The sequence below is a fragment of the Falco cherrug genome, chromosome Z (genome assembly GCF_023634085.1).
Source record: "Falco cherrug isolate bFalChe1 chromosome Z, bFalChe1.pri, whole genome shotgun sequence".
Classification (NCBI taxonomy): domain Eukaryota; kingdom Metazoa; phylum Chordata; class Aves; order Falconiformes; family Falconidae; genus Falco; species Falco cherrug.
In genome coordinates this window covers 9,195,515-9,212,442 of record NC_073720.1, presented here as the reverse complement: position 1 = coordinate 9,212,442, position 16,928 = coordinate 9,195,515, and the positions used below count along the sequence as shown (strand labels likewise).

General features: G+C 42.4%; 1 protein-coding gene across 9 annotated transcripts in view; it reads right to left on the bottom strand.

The window, feature by feature from the left end:
* CELF4 (CUGBP Elav-like family member 4) overlaps positions 1–16,928 on the bottom strand; it is a 723,613-nt gene that overhangs the window by 129,101 nt on the left and 577,584 nt on the right. The gene's annotated exons all lie outside the window — the stretch shown is intronic.

The window sequence follows — 16,928 nt, the reverse complement described above, 5'->3', positions numbered from 1 at the left end:
ATAACTGAAAATACAGTGTCAAAAGGAATTTTTCAGGCTTTGACAGCTCATAAATTACAGTTCGTTGACTTCTGCCTGGGTCTAGATTTAAATTAATAGGCAGGCAGATATATATTTCTTTTGCTCCTTTCTCCTGAGCAGTAGCAATTGTGGAAGTGACGCAGTTTCTCGCATCTCCCCTTTCCCTCCCTCTTTCCCTTTATAGGCAGTCTTGCCCCAATGCAGATCAGCTCAACTCACTCCCAAACCCCAGGGTGTGGCAGAGTGGTCCTGATGCCGCCCCTCCCCTGCACGCAGGAAGGGAAAGAAAAGGCAAAGACATTCACGGTTCCCTATAGAAAATAGTGTTTTACAAAATCTAGCCCTTTCAGAGGAGGTATTTGGCAGAAAACAGTCATAGGCAGTGAAGGTCAGAGATACTCAGGTAAGCTGGTGATGGCTGCAGCATCCGTAGTGAAAGCAAGCAGAAAAACCAGGCCTGCCTTCTAAGCAAATCAAAGTGAGATGATGTGGCCATCAATGAACAAACACGCATTGCTCTCTCCATGAAACTGTAGATGCTCACCTGTACAGGGAATAAAGGTGTGACTGGATGGATGGATAGATGGCTAGACAGTTGCGTACAATGGCAAACAGACTAGACACGTGATCATAGTTCCAGAAGGTAGTTATATTGTTAAAGGGATTACTCTCTTCCTGCCTGAAATCTCTTGTAGATGCTTCCATTTGGATGCAATGTTAGCCTGCATGGTAAATCTGCTGTTCTCAGCTGAACAGCTACCAGCATTTTGCTGATAGGATAGATGATCTGGCAAGATGGTAGTTTGCACAACACTTGCAGGTCTCTGGTGAATAGGAATGCTCAGCACTGACCTGAGCACAGGTCTGGAGTTGTTTGGCAGTGCATTGAAGTGTGGTAGGTAGCAGAGGTGTTGGAGAAAACCTCTCATACTTGTGTATGGTGACGCATTTACCAGTTTGGGGCAGGACAAGCTGAGGTCTGTCTGTGCTGTTGCTCTGCAGTTACGAGGAGCTCAGCCTTCACTGATGATGGCTGTGAGGTTCCTAGGAGAATGTGGATTTGGAACACAGGTAGTAAAATGCATCAAGTGCTTTGGGTTGTGGAGTTTGAAAAGGTCTCGTGTGAAAAGGGGTTATTAATAGCATTAATGGTACCGGCTACAAGCTGTAGTCTGTGGCTGCCTAAGAAGCTAGGATGAATACTGGGCTGTTTGCTTGGCAGCTCCTGTGAGACAGAAGTACAGGACACGTTTGTTTTTGGGAGAGTGGCAATGACTCAGAGCTGGGAGCTGAACATTTCCCTTGTTTGCCATAGTAACACAGTGAAACTGAGTGAAAAGTGCAGAGCCAGAAGGAACATGGGTCCTGTCTGCCCTTACGGAGGTATGCAAAGGGATGAGTGCAACAATCACACATTTGAATCATCTGAAAGATCTTTGCACTCTCACTACTGTCTGTGTTAATGCTGGCACTGAAGGGCGGTCATGTCCCTCTGAGAAAGCAGCTCCTTGTGAAGCACCGTGGCTGTGGATTGAGTCACCTCTTGGCTCAGCGGTCCCTGTGAATTACCCTTCATGGTGGGGCTGGGCGAGCTTAGAAGATAGGAATGAGAGTGAGGGGCTCACTCAAGCTGAGCATGGGAATGGCAGGAAAGCCAGCAGTCCCGGGTGTTTGCCCTGCAGGAAGGCTTGCATGCTGTGACAAGAGGATGTTTCTCATTACCCAGCTCCTCTATGAAACATCCAGCCACTGTGGCATTCAACAGGATCTCTGGGTGCTCCCAGTGCACTCTCTGGTGCAATAACTGCAATGACACGGGAGGCATGGAAACCCAATTTCAGCTCATCCAGGAGGCAAATAAGCTATTTAGTGCTTAAGGCTCTTCATTCTGTTGTTACCTAAACTCTGAGTTTGACTGTTTAGAGGGAGGTGCTGTTTGGGTATGCTGGTGTCTTGAATGGGTAAAGTGTTGGGCCTAGGTGCTTAAATCTATTGGCTATTTTGTGAAATTTTGTGAAAACCTGTCCTGAGAAAGACAGTTATTTGCAATGCATCATTCAAATGAGTGCTGAATGCACCAGCAATGGTGATCCTATCCTAGGGAGGTGGGAGGGCGGGTGATGAGCGTTATCCTTTGCATTTTAGACTACAATTTGTGTAGGGATGGATAACTATCAGCCTGACTCACAGACTCACATATACTTCTATCAACACTATTTCAATTGGAGTTACTAGAAAAAATGTGTAAAGGAGTTCCAAATAAGTAAAGGAATTCTTCAGCAGTTTCACAATCCCATTGCAGGACTTTTTCCATGGCTTCCAGACCTCTACAGACCACAGCTAATAGATAACATTGCCAAAAAGACACACTAATGTCCAGCCTATGTCCTTTTGTCTTGATTTCAGCTCACAACTATTTCCCAGCAGCTCTTGCTCCTGGCCCCTCACTGGAACCATCTAATCTGTTATGCCCCTACAGCCTTCTGTGCCTTACTCTGATAAATACTTACTGCAATCCCCAGCTTTATGATTTGCAAAACAGCATTTTGCAGAGGACACAAAGGCAGATGTGCCAGAGAAATAAGGCAACCTTTCAATCCATTTATCAAAGTCCTTGAAGTTCCCATTTCAAGGAAACAATCAGAAACGGGGAGCATAAAAAATGAATACAAAATCCAGGGCATTTTAAATAAATGGAAAGGTTAACAACAAAACTGACTCCCCTTGATCATAAGAAGAGAAAATCAGTCCTGAGACCTGTTGATCCTGATGGATCTTATTTATTAGGGAGAGCCAATTGAATGAAACACTAGAAGAAAACCACAGAAATATAATGTTTATTCATTTCCTGTTTCTGTTTTCTTAATTGAATGTTTTATTTTGCAAAGTGCAAAAACAAATATGTGTCTGGTATGATGCTCTAGCCATGCGAGACCCATTTAATCACACTCAGTGGGTCAGAGTCTACATGAAGCTATGTGCTGTTGAGCTGTACCTGTCCTGTATTCCCCTGGCAAAGGCACCATTAGCTGGCACACCTCGTTCTGACATTGCTAAAGACTGAGTGGCATGTATGAACACCCTCCCCCTCGCTTGGAAATGGCAACCACTAAGGCAATAGCTAGCCAGAAACTTCACAACTAGACTTGGGAGCTAAGAAGTCACGGCCGCTAATTTACTGCTGCCCATTAGACTGTCTTCTGGCTAAGGAGAAGTTGTTTTCATGATAGTTGTCTGGCATAATTATTTTCAGGCACAGAAACATTTAAATAATGAAGCTCAGAAGGCATGATTTTTGAGCTGAGATCTCATCTATCTAAGTGTTTACAGCACAAGTGTCATGATGATGTCTCAGCTCCAGGCTCATTGAACCAATGAGACCTTTAAGAGGTCATATCCTCCCATGTCTGTGAAATCTGTGAGGTTTTCTGCATCTCCTTCTAGAAAGTTTGATGCAGTCTCTTCTACAGAAAGTGGTGCTGGACAATAGGACCGTAGGTCCCATCTTACGCTCATTAGTTGTTAAAGCTCTGCTAAAATGAGGCATGGATGGGGCAAGCCCTCTTCTGGAGTGGGAACTGCTTAAGTGTGAGGCAGAAAATAATTTCACAATAAGGGATCTGCAAAGGAACCTAAAGGGAATGTGGGCTATTTCAGGAATTGGTTGAGTACCAAAATCTCTCAGGCAGTCTGGGAAACCTCAGAAGCTTTTTATTGTTGCTCTCATGTCGTGCTGATCACAGTCCCAGAGCTGAGTGCCACCACTTTTTTCCCTGGCTCCACTGATGATCTTCAGGAGTGCCACAGTCACTTAGAATCATGTTTCCCTTTCTTTTTGTTTGGATATCCTTCTCGTAATTTCCCTCGGTAGCCTGCACCATTAGCCTATCTTCTCTCCTTGGCGCCAATGTCTGAGGCTGCGAAGGCTGCACTCAGTTCCCTGCACATGAGCATGCATGATGGTGCCCTGAGTGTTACCACTGACCACATTCACCTGTGACAGCCTCAGCCAAGCAGCTGGAAAGTGGAAGTGTAAAGGAGCCTGAGATCCTTTTTACCCTCTGGTTTCAGGTCCTCTGGGTCAGACCCATGGGAGAGTTGGGGGGCAGATTATACTGCCTGTCTTGTGACTGAGCGGAGGACTGCTATGCTCAGGGCACTCAGTCTGACATCTCTCACCATCATGAAATGTACTAATTGGGTTTTTGTATGTGTATTTTTTTTATTTAATGGTCCTCTAGGACACTGAACCTGCGTTATGATCAGAGGCTGATGAGTTAAGGATATGGGGAATTAGGCTCAGCTGGGCATCTCTGCCAAGGGCTACAATAGTTTATTATAGTCTGTACAGTATTTCCAGCAAAATGTTTTGAAATCATAGAGCACCTTCTGTGTGAGGGACAGGGAACTCTTTACCATCAAGAAGGCAGTACAGAAAACAAAGCACGAAGCTTTTAACCCCTGTCAGTCATCTGTCTGCTTCTTAAACCAAGGCCCAGAAAATCTGCCCCTCTAGCTGATGGGATGCCTTTGCCATTACATAGTCCTGACAGCTCCACAATCCCCCAGCACTGAAGCACCCGATAGCATGTGTTTGTGTGTATGTGTGTGCATCTAACCCCAAGCAGCTCAAGCAGAATCTGGTACCACCTACTCAGCATCCCTTTGATAACCAAATAAAAAAATCCAATATGCCCCCACCCCCCAACCTGTATTAAGGTCCTACCAACCCCCTACTTCTCCACCCTTTGTTGCAGAACAAGTTATTTGCCTTGGCAAGCAGTGTAAAAGAGTTTTTGCTGCTAGATTTTGTTCCAAAAGGACTAGCAGTTTCTGAGACTTCAAAAGAGGCGAAGTATCTATCGTACAGGATGAAAGCCAACATCTATTTCAGGAAAACTGGCAAGGAATGGGTTTGGTGTAAGGCTATCTTAAAACTGCCTTCTGCTTCTTCTAGAGCACCTGGTGCTTCTGAAAGCTTGATTGAAAACAGGCTACCAGATTCAATTTCTATCTTCTGTATCCAGCATTGCTTTAACTATTTCATATAATGTGCCCACCTTCATTTCTCCTCTGAGGTGTTTCTGCAACCTCGCCAAGCACATATGATCCAAAAAGAGGTCTGGTTCTGTTAGAGATGATGACTCTGGGGTTCTGGCCCAGCAAAGAACAAGGCTGTGATATCTGTGTGCAAAGGAAATGTAAAGCCACAAACCTGTGCGCATCATCTGGCACTAGATGTACATAACCACAGAGTTTAGTGAAGCGTGACTGAATCAGGAAAAGGAGGAAAAAAGCAAGCAAGACAGGGAGGAAAAAAAAAAAAAAAAAAGAATGAATGTGATGGGGGAGAGCTTGCAGCTCTCAGTCCTGCATTTCTCTTTTAGCACAGTGACAACTGATGTGAAGATGTCTGTGTCTGTTAAAGTGGACATACAGAGCCAGGTCAGGAAACAACTGGTTCTTTAATCCTCTTTCTGGTCTCCTGGTCCACTGATTCAGGGTCAGGCTCCGCAGAGACTGAGGGAAAATCCTGGGCAAGAGCAAGAACTGCTGGGCCTCCCTACATTTAGTATTCTGTTGGTTGTGCAGAACAGGTGATAACTTCTAGCAAACTAGAAAACCTCCCTTCCTTCAAGAAAGTAAAGAACAGGCAGGGTATTTTGAAACATACTGATTTTCTGTGTTTTTCCTCAGTTTCATATTCAGCTCCACTAACTTCTGGGCTCCCTGAGGAGCAGGCATCTACAGAGAAGCCAGGCATTTTGAGGGGGGCCTGAAGAGCACAGAGGCAACAGCAGCACAGCACACGTGTTTTTGTATCTCCACAGCCAGGCTGAGAGATGCTCCAGTGCTGTGGGTGAGAAGATGCTTTTGTATTTATTGGGAATAAATTCAGCTGAGCTGCTCACGCAGCTCTTCTACTGTGCCACCTTATCACACACACACAGACCCCGACTTCTGCCATCTTGTAAAGGTACTGGAAGAGTTCATGCACGTTGCAGCACCCTGGTTTCTATAGAACAGGTCTGGCAGATGAAGGCAATTTTCCCCCTTGATTTTGGAGGGTCAGAACCAATTAGCATAGTCCTTCCTACCTCCCTTGAGGGCAGGATAGGGTGTAATGTAGCCAAGGACTGATCTTGCCATGCAATATCATTGGGGGTGACACAGCTGAGCCCCTGATGAGATGTTTGCTGACATGTGTCAGGAAGGATCATGACATGCTTCCCTACATGCCCAGGTGGATTGTGGGTATGCCAAGGGAGGCGGGAGGCTTGTAACATTTTCTAATATGGCATTTAAGACAAAAAAGAGTGAGCTGAGGCAGAACAAGACAAATTAATGTAGGATGACAACTGCCTTAAGGAACATCAGATGTCCAGAGAAAATCAAAAGAATTCTTCTCCCAGAGACTTCAGTGTAAATTTCTGTATATACATATATATATATATATATATACACACACACACACACATACCTCTGTGTGTGCATGTGTGTATAAAGACAGATTGTCGGCTTACTCAGTGGTATAGATACGCTGAAGTAGGGAAGTTATTTGAAGATGCTTAAACATTCATCACCTGTTTGCTTCTTGTATGTGTGAGCTGAAAACGTTGACTAGAAGACATTTGTGTATACAGGTACATGCATGTGTAAATATTCTTTTCAAGCTCTCATAGATCTTGGAATCAGAAATCACAAAGATGACTAGAATGGGCAAATATTGGGAAGAAAGCTTGTGTGTAAGGATGTAGCAGCTGTCTGAAGATGCACCTATAAGCATCAAGAGGTGGAAGAATTGAATGATGTAAATCATAGAGCTTTGACTGCATGTAGGAGAGAGAATTTAAGGAAGAAAACTTCCACTGAATGGTTTCTTGGCACCAAATTCCCAAAACTGAAGAACTGTCTTAAAAGAAAGGAGGTGGAAATGTCACAGTTTGAGAACTCTAGACACAATAAAACGAACATACACAATTGTGGAACAGCTGAAATAGGCAGTGATAAGGACTGGAAAAGGAATATGGGTTTCATATTATCAAATCTCACTGTCCTTTGAAGTCAATTTACAAATACTGAGATGCTTACAGACTACTCAGTGTTGCAGAAGCCATCGCATCAGCTAACTCTGTGTTCATGTTCTTAATAAGCCATACCTCTGGGGTAAGATTTAAATTGCAGTTTAAAATGCCCACATTTTATATCTACAGAAAGACTGGCCATTTAGATTGTCATAGCCAATGGAGACATAGTTGTACAGTTAGGGGACCTCAGTATGCTACTCCACTTGCCCAGTGGTAAACGCCTATATCATGAACTGCACTGATCTCTAGACCCCATGCTGCACTGTCAAGATCTCCATTGACTGCAGTGGAAATGTCAGCTCCTCACCCTCATGTAGACACCCACATCTGCAAACTGACAGGTTAGGTGTCTCAATCTGGAGCTATGTTATTGCTCAAACAAGTCACCCTCTATTTATTTCAGTGTAATGCTGCTTCTCCTTCCAGGGCAAGAAGTGTCACTAGGGTCTGCAGAACAGGATTCAGCCTTTTAATATCGCATCAGACATCTAAATCTGAGTACATCACTCCCACATCCCTTCACAGCCAACAGAGGTATTTGTGCCTCCAAAGGCTGATTCATCCTATCAACACCATTATCTAAGAAAGGTCGGGCAAACTGCTCTGGGCAAGTGCCCATCTCTTTCAACTAAGTATGAAGTAAGTTCAAACAACTACTTTAGACTTAACGGTTAATATTCAGATGGCTAAATTTAGGCAAGATCAATCCTGCCTATAGCATATAAATTAAACACATGTAATCTTCTGTCCCTAACTGTACCTCCAGGTAGGTTCTTGCTGGAAGTGTCACAGAGACATGTCATAGCTTATGCAACTGATCAAAACCAAATCAACACAGCTAGAATAGCCAATATCAAATAAACACAGGGATTATCCTTGTGATAAAATCTACAAAGGTAAAAAAAGCTTTCAAAATACATCTCTTAATGTTGGCCTAAAATTACTTTTTGATTAACCCATAATCTACTTGCACATAGTGCATGAGGAGAAAAACAAGTCAAAAGAAGCTGGGAAAAAATACTATTGGCAAAATATTCCACCATTAGCACAATATATAACTGCTACCTACAAAAAAACCTTCCTGAGACAAAGAACAAAAGCACTGAAAAATGTGGCAATAGCTGGCAAGACTCTGCAGCTCCTGAGGTTTCAAGATATTTTAGAGAAATAATATTTTGCACATATGCAGCAGGTTTCACCTGAAGATCTCAAAGCACTTTGTAAATATATATGCATTAATTAATCTTCACAGAGCTCTGTGAGGTAAGCACTGTAAATATAATTATCTTGATTTTACAGATGGTGAACTTGAGACTCAGCGCACAGAAATAACTCCCCTAAGTTCACACTGTGAATCAGCAGCACCACAGTGACTGGAATCCAGCGGTTCCGCTGCCACTTCTCTTTGCTAACCCAGATGACAAAAGTCCCTTTGTTTACGGTAACAATAGACGCCACACAGAGAAAAGAGCTGCTCTGGGACTTCACACTTTCTTGTTGGTAAGGCATTTTCCACCCTTTGAATAGGGGACATGATAAATGCACACTGTGTTATTTATTATTAATATGCTTATTAGCATCTGCATCATTACCACTGGAGGAACGTTATCAATAGACAGTGTTGGTTAGCAGGTCAGATCCTATCCCCAGTACCGAATACATCCAATTGTGGTGGCTGTTTGCTGCTTAAGAGGACAATTTCTTTGTTAAGCAGTTCTCAAGAAGGCTCAGGCAGCAATCACGCTTCCTGCACGTCTTTCATCTTCACTTAGTGTGACACTCTTGTTGTATCTTGTAAATAACCTGTGATTGTCCCCACTGGGGAGAAACACAGTTTGATATGATGTCATCCTGAGCTGGAACTGAGAAAGCTGAGCTTGCCATGAAGGGGAGGGTCTCTCAAGCACCCACATCTGAAATCTTCAACCCACTCTTACCTTAATAAAAAGTCAATCTGCCAGCATGTAAATGGCAGTGTACAAAAAGGGATGACATATGGCAAACACAGGTGGTAGTGTGTATGGTGGTGGCACTTGGGCTGTTAGAGCCAAGGGGCTTCTGCAGGAGCACTTGGTAGTCTCGTTTCTCCTTCAAGTAATAAAGGTACTTCATAGGGTGATGCATATTGAAAGCATTTAAAGAGGAACTGCTTTACTATTTTCATCGAAACTAAATTCCTTTAGATTACTCCATTCGATTCTGGTCTTGTTAACCTACTCTGTCCCTCACATGGAGCCCATCTCCATGGGGTACCTTTGTTTATGGCAATTTGTGCTCCAACAGTGTGTCTTGCTTTTTATTTTTGGTGAAAATCATAAGTATTTGTATATTATAATACTATGTTCTACTCTCCTGGGATTTGGAAAGGTATTTTCAGCTGGTAATATCCTAGCTGTATCCCTGCAGAACTGTGCTGGATCTAGGTACGTGTCTGGGAATCCTGAAGGTTCATACTCTTTCAGATGATCCCCAGTATATTCATGTTAGATGGTACTAGACTTCACCCATTTCCCTCAGTACATGGTAGCACTACCTCTGTAAGAATATGGTAATATTCTCCTTTCTGATGTGGCAGAGAACAAGATAAAAAACATCCCCTAAGCCACTGAGAAGGAAATTTGATCTTGTAAGGGTCATCACATAGAGGTGTTTTGGGCTGACATCAAAAGCCACACCCAGTTCCCACTTCACTCCAGGAAGGCATCTCCCCTGCAGCTCAGAGATGGCTGACCCACTCAGAGAGTGACCCAAGACCACTTCTGCGGGGGTCTGTGATGACTGCCTTGCCCTTGCCCCCATGCAGACACTTGGCCCTTATTGTGGAAGTCAGTGGGGCAGAACCTGTCTGCCTGCATTTCCTCCTGGGTATCTAAGTTTAACTGAGGAGACACTGAGTTTTGCTGTGAAGGTTAGGATATGTCCTCATTCCTTGCTAATTCTTGCCTGAGGAAATCAGTTGTGTGGGTGGCAAGCCCTGAGGACAGAAGGTTGTGAGAGTCATTCAAAGACGTATCCTGCATTGGGCTCTGCACGATGCCACCCTATTGAACATGTGCAGTCCTGGGCTCTCTATTCTTACGAAGATGCCATGTTTTCTTTTTTATTCTAATACCATTTCAAATCCACCTCTCATATGTGCCTACAGGGAGTTCCCAGCTGAGGCCAGTAGCAGATGTGTGGGCACATCTGAAAGCAGGACATGTCCCTGACCTCCCTCCCATACACCATCCCTCTGGGGATGGACCTCAACTGCTGGACATCACACAGGCCCCCTGAAGACAGCATGTGCTGCACATGCCATTTTTGCTTACTTATCTTTCTGGCAGTATATTAAGGGGAGAAGGTAAGGGAGAGAGAAAAGGCAAGAGAAAGGTCCAAAGTCAAGTGAGAGATGTCTGCAAGCTCTGTCTGAAGCATCATGTGATTCCTTCCTTGCCATTTCTTCCCCAGGTTTGAAAGATGCCTGAGGTAGGTTGCCATATTTGCATAGATTTACTTGTAAAGGGAAAATTCTGCTACTGCGCATATCCCTGTTGATTGCCACATTGTTATGGGCACCTGGGGAGTCCATAAAGAAATCAAAGGAAAAAAAAAAGTTAAAAAAATTGCAAACAGCAAAAGCCATATTGCATTTCCCAGGAAGCCCTGAAATAAGGATGCCTCAGAGAGGAGGCACAGGAGTAAAGCTGACACACAAACGCAGCTCTTGACGTAACAGACAACCCTAGATCTGCATCTTACTCTAATTACCATCTTTGTTTTCAAGTGTACCTGCTTGTGCGGATCCTTCCAACCACCTGAGCATCATTTCATTTTAGTGAAAATACCGATCATCTAAACCAGCTTGAAAACTGAACAAGGCAAGAGAAGTAGGGAAAAAATCCACCTCATCTTCCACCAAAACATGACAATTATGCATCTCTTCTTAAGAGCAGAGGAATTTCCTCGCTGTGAGCTGGTACACTGTTCAGAAGGCATGGGTGCAACCAGCCATTCACATAACTGGCATTGCTTTCCAGCTGTTAGAAAATGCTGCTTCTGGATTGCTTGCACATGGCAAAGGTGCCACAGGACATTCTGAAAGCCTTGTGCTCTTTGTCTTGTAGCTTTCACTTGTGACTGGAGGTAGCTTTAACTCTGTAGGACGACACCAGCTCACCAGTGCATCCTCCCAACCTTGTCTTGGAGGTTCCCTCCCACTGCCGGGCTGTTATGGTTGTTCATACAACAGCTGCTGAACTCCTGCAGTTTACAGCTCTCTGTAGTACAAAGTTTAAACCACCACTGATTTGGAATTCCACCTTGGGTAATGACATCTGGTAAGCATCATCATCCTGTGCAGCCAGGACTTAGGGTTCTTCTCTCTGAAACAGCCATGCTATACATCTACCACTTAGTCAACATTTTGGAAACTGAAAAGAGACTGATTTTATTTTATGCATTTACTTTATGCATTATTTTATGATTGTACAAATTGCCAGTCTTGAGGTTCTTTGACTGACTTTTGTCTTCTCCAGGAACAAATGGTCCTGCTTAAACAATGAGAAATGCCAGTGATGTAAAACCAATATATAAAATGTCCCCATGAATTCAAAACTAACAGGACAACTCATGGAAGAAGAATCCATTGAAAACTACTGATACAGAGAAAGTACCTCTGGTTCAGGAGATGCCTGAGCTGCCAATTGCAGGAAGCTAGGAAAGTATTGCTCTTGTAAATTTCCTTCCACTTTATGATTGACTAGTCTAGGAGATGGCATATGTGTGAGAATGACTGTTGATCTGATTGGCTATAATTGTCCTTCTGTTCTTATATTACATTCCTATGTTCCCTGGGAAAAGTGAGTTGGTGCTGTTGGAAATGGGGGATTACTGCAGCACCCTATGGAGAACTGTCCCCAGCAGACTGTTTCACTAAGCCAGATTTGTAGCCACCTCCTACAACTGTCATTTCTCACATTGCCAGGAACAGGGAATGGATTGGGCCATCCACTTGTTGGGCTAAATCAAGCGCAAAACAAGGTGGTCCCTGGGATGGCACTAGTATGTATTGGGGGTGGGGGAAAGAAGTGGAAGAAAACAGGGTTTGATTTCTGACCTTCTCCTCTCAACAGTTCAAAAACTTTCCATGAAGAATATTTACAGAGAAAGCACCAAGCATTTAGACTAACACACAATATGTCACAGAAATATCTGTTTCCCAGAAAAAAGTTGGAAGGTTTATCTGGTTTTAAAAAACAGAAAATCAAACCCCAAAGCTCTTTTCAGCTGGAAGTAGAAGGCAAATAACTAGTTTTATAGGAATTCCTTGGGGGTGCAGGAAAAAATACCCCGTTTTACAAGGAGGTCTATTTGCAGCATGTCTGTGAGCAGGAAAGGTTGTTGCAAGTCTGGAAAAGCACATTGTTGAATCATTATAGTGTCAGCTTGCTAATCTGTATTTGTATCAGAATGTGCTCAAAGACCGTAAGACTGTCTGTGTCTGATGTATTCTCTATGTGATCATTAAACTCTGCAGTTCCTTTAGAAACAGAAATGTTATTAGTTAGTTAACATCCCCCTCCAAACCCTAGAAAAAAACCTTCTTGCTTCACAAGGCCTCAAAATACTCACCACACTCTTGAGCACCAGCTCACAATGAATTTTTTTAGACACACATTGGATACAAAGATGCTACCAGAAACAAGGAACTGGCTTCTTCACTCCTCTACCCCAAAAACCCAGTCCTGAATGATTACAGAAAGCCAAAACCCAGCATTTGCAAAGAGGAAGGTGGTTTAGTTCAGGAAGGTGAGCCAAAAGGTGAACAAATAGAGCTGGAGGTGTTTGGACTGATGTTGCATCAGGGAACTGCATATATGAAACCTGACTTTTGAAGTCAATAACTAGGTACAGACTTAGCACTGTAGACAATTACTAAGATAAGATGCAGTTTTACCAATTGTATATCTGTATGTCAAGCAGAACAAATGAAATCCTTGACAGTCTCTTATAGGATAGCAATCCAATTTAAAGTGCATGGTACAGGGATGAGAGCAGTAGACACAGGTTAAGATAAACCTTGCAATTTTGCTGTACTTTCCCAGATAATTTATTCAGTCTTTTTATTTATTTTTTCATACTATGGAAATTTCTGCATGCTCCTTCAACAATAAATTTCAGCTAGCAGTCGACATAAGAATGGGGATTGACAGATTGATTCTGCCTTTTATGATGAGCTTTTTTTACTCTAAGGAACAACATGCAATTCACTGGTAGTCCAAGGAATTGCTAATTTGATATTAATTTATACTAATTTGATATTAATTTACACTGAGGGTATACTCCCTTGAAAGATGCAACTGTTAGAGCAAAAGGTTAACTTTTGCACAGCTCAAGAAACAGCACAGGCTCACAGCACAGATAAGGTCCATGGCCAAGAAAGCACAGGGATATTAGAGACAATGAGTTTGTTTCAAACCTTCATTGTTTCAAACTATGCTTTTCTGCTGACTTCAGGTGGAGAGAGCTGGGAAAGAACTGCCAGGTTTTGTATCAATAAAATTGCTCCAGATTAAGTGGGGGAGAAAGTTGTTTCCTGGCTCCAAGTTTACTCTAACACAAGATACTGTCTAAAAGCGACAACCTAGAACTGCTAGCCATTCATTTCTCCAAGATCTTCATTAAACACAAACTTGACTAACTCTGTCCAAACCTTAAATTAATCAGTTGAGCTCATGCCTCCATGGTGTAAAGTAGACATTCCCCCCCCGCCCCAAATATCAGGAGATCGACAACAGTTACTACCACTGCAGAAATGGCTTCATGTTACTGGTGTGTAACAGTTGCTGTGCTCTGCCCCAAAGGGACAGTATCTAGAGAGCAATTAGATGTTATTTTGCATTTTCATCTCCTATGACCATTATGTATGTCTGAGGGCTTGCTGTTTCACAGTGGCATTTTCTACTCCAGTTTCAATGGTTCTTTGGAAAAAAAACTCTGTAACTTTTCTCTCTCTGATCTTTTTTGGGAAAAATAGTCCAAAATATTTCTATAGGAACACATGACTGCTTTCCACTTGCATGAAAAACAACTCCCATTTAGCTTCTTCCAGATGAAAGTACTTTTCTTTTGGGTTTCCACTTCCTTGTCAACAGCTCATTGTCGTGGAAAGCCGAATAGGTGGGAGACTGGAATGATCAACTCCAAAACAACTACCCTATAACAACTGCGGTCATTCCTGTGACACCAAAGCTTCCTTCTTTCTCAAGAATTTGTACTAAGCGAAGGTAAGGGGCTAGACCCTGCTGATTGCAGCCATCAGCTGTGGGTTGGAAACAGTATCCCAAGTGCTAAATGTTGGAACCTCACTTTAATGTTTAATTTCATGTTTAATTTTTAAAATTTGATTTGATCATTACCATAAACATTAAACAATATTTCCTGTTTAAATATGAATAGGCTGCATTATTTGATTGAAATGAGTGTTCAGATGGCTAATGCGTTTTATTATGGCCATAGAATTTTACTGTTATTTCCCCTCCAGCTGCTGCTATTGCAGGGAACTTGATGGGATTAAGTTTTCAATAGGATGGGCTCAAACCAATGGCACGGTGTGGTACACAAGCTTGCCAAGAAGAGCCTTTCCCAGACTGGGGGTACTGCTTGTTCCTGGTAGTTTTATAACACTGATGACTAGCTGTTATTGTTCAATGTCCATACAGGGACCTCTGAAAGACTCTTCACAGCCTATCTGCCTCCTACCTAACATCTCTCATTTGCTATTGAAATGCCAGCTCCCACCTTTGGTTATCCTGTGATAACATCCTCTATCACTCAGTAACTGAATTCTTCAGACAAGCATCTCATTGTTTTCTCCCATGCTGCCCTTTCATGCATGGCTGGAGCTTCTTAAAGAGAGCTGCAGTCCTGTCTCAGGATGTTCCCTGAAATTTCTCTAAGACTTGTTCCCTTTACTATCATGCTCACATATAAACTTCGACAACATCGAGACCATAAATCGGTTGAAGCCACTTCCCATCTTGCTGTTAAGCCTGTTTCATTGTTTTCTCTAGTCTATTTTCAGTTTTTTTCCTCTCCCTTCTCTTACTATCCTCGTGTTATGGAAAGTTTTGAGATAGGTGTGCTTTTTATTGGTCTCTGTAAAGGCACTAAAAAGGTACAGTCCTTCCTCACTACAGGCACTTCTCAGCACTATCTTAATTAGGGTGAGGTGGAAAACAAGAATTCCATTTAGCAGAAAATGTCAAGTTTTCATACATAATTTTTGTTCTGGACCATGACCTTTAAAAAATGCTTGAACTGACATCATCACTCCTCCACCCTGAACACCCATGAGCACAGACATTAGGATAAGTCAGCATCGCAGCTGTCTCCCATACTATCAGAGTATGGCTTACACGTTGGAGCAGTACTACTGCAAGAAGTCCATCCTGAACCTCAGAAACCTGCCCAAGAAATCTTTATCAAATCCATAAGTCCCCAAAGTCTGAATCATTAAAAAGCAACTTTTTTGCCTGAGAAATTTTCTCCCTCAAGCACTAATTATCATGGGGATAGTAAGTATTTAAGAAAGTAGCTTTCTAACAGGGTGTTTCAATACATCTAGACTAAATCTTTTTGGCAGTGGGCAATAGAACTAGAAATTGGTAACAGCTGTTATTGATTAAGAAAAAAAAGCATTTCCAGCTTTGTTAAGATGAAGGTATAGTCCAGTTAACTCCTAACAAGGTTTATAATAAGGAAACAAAACTTTACTGTAAGGTCATTATGAAACTCCATCAGGAGTGATGAACCCACTTGTTAGGAAGCATAATTCTAAACACTTACAGATGCGAAAAAGCAAAACTATAGTTTTATAAACAAAAGTTATAGGTCTTCAAATCCAGTATTTCTCTTAAAGGTAATTTCTCCAATACGGAGTGGCAACAGACATTAAAGGAGGTATTCTCCAAAACCCCATAGTCTATAAAACTTCCAATCGTGCATTTTGCAGCATCTTCTCTTCATTATCATCACCACTTCTGATTGCTTTGAGATCTTACAAAATACTTCTTTTGGTACATCTGGATTGGTTTTGTTTAAAGACAGAAGCAAGTTCAAAGTGAGCAGGTTGAGTACAGACAGTACTACGAAGATGACTTACAGGAATCAGAAACAAAAAAGACTTTGGTTATGTGGCCCTCTGGAAACATGGGATACCTCCCCACTGAACATTCAAAACCATTTTGCCTATCTTCATTTTAAGTAGTCCAAACAGCAAGTTACACCTCCCCGTCTTGGGGGCTTTATCCACAGTCTAAGAAAATTCACAATGAGTACTTGCTTCCTTGAGCCTTGTATAAATTGTATAAAGGCAGTCAGACTCTATGATCTTAAGGGTCTTTTCCAACCTAAATGATTCTATGAAATTCCCCTTTACTTGAATTTTGTGCACAAAATAGGGCTTCTACTACTTCCTGGGAGTAATTACAGATTTCTAAATTATCTTATTGCAGAAGTTTGAGCACACATACACATGTCTCATCCAAACCTGTGTTTGCCAGCCATGAAAACCATGTATGTCCTTAAGCAATAGAAGATGCTTGCAGCAAAAAGGATGTACCCTGCTGAGTCTCTGAAGGTGTTACATACTATTAATAAATAGATATGATCTATCACACAAAGGCAGACACAAGAAAACTCAGAGTTGAGACCCTTTAAAGGTTTAAAGCAGGTATCTACCTGTGAACCTCTGTGCTCCCTTCAACAAGATGCGATCTCTGTAATACTTGCTGTTACAGCACTGAGGTGGTTGCCTTACTGTGGGAGGCTGAACCA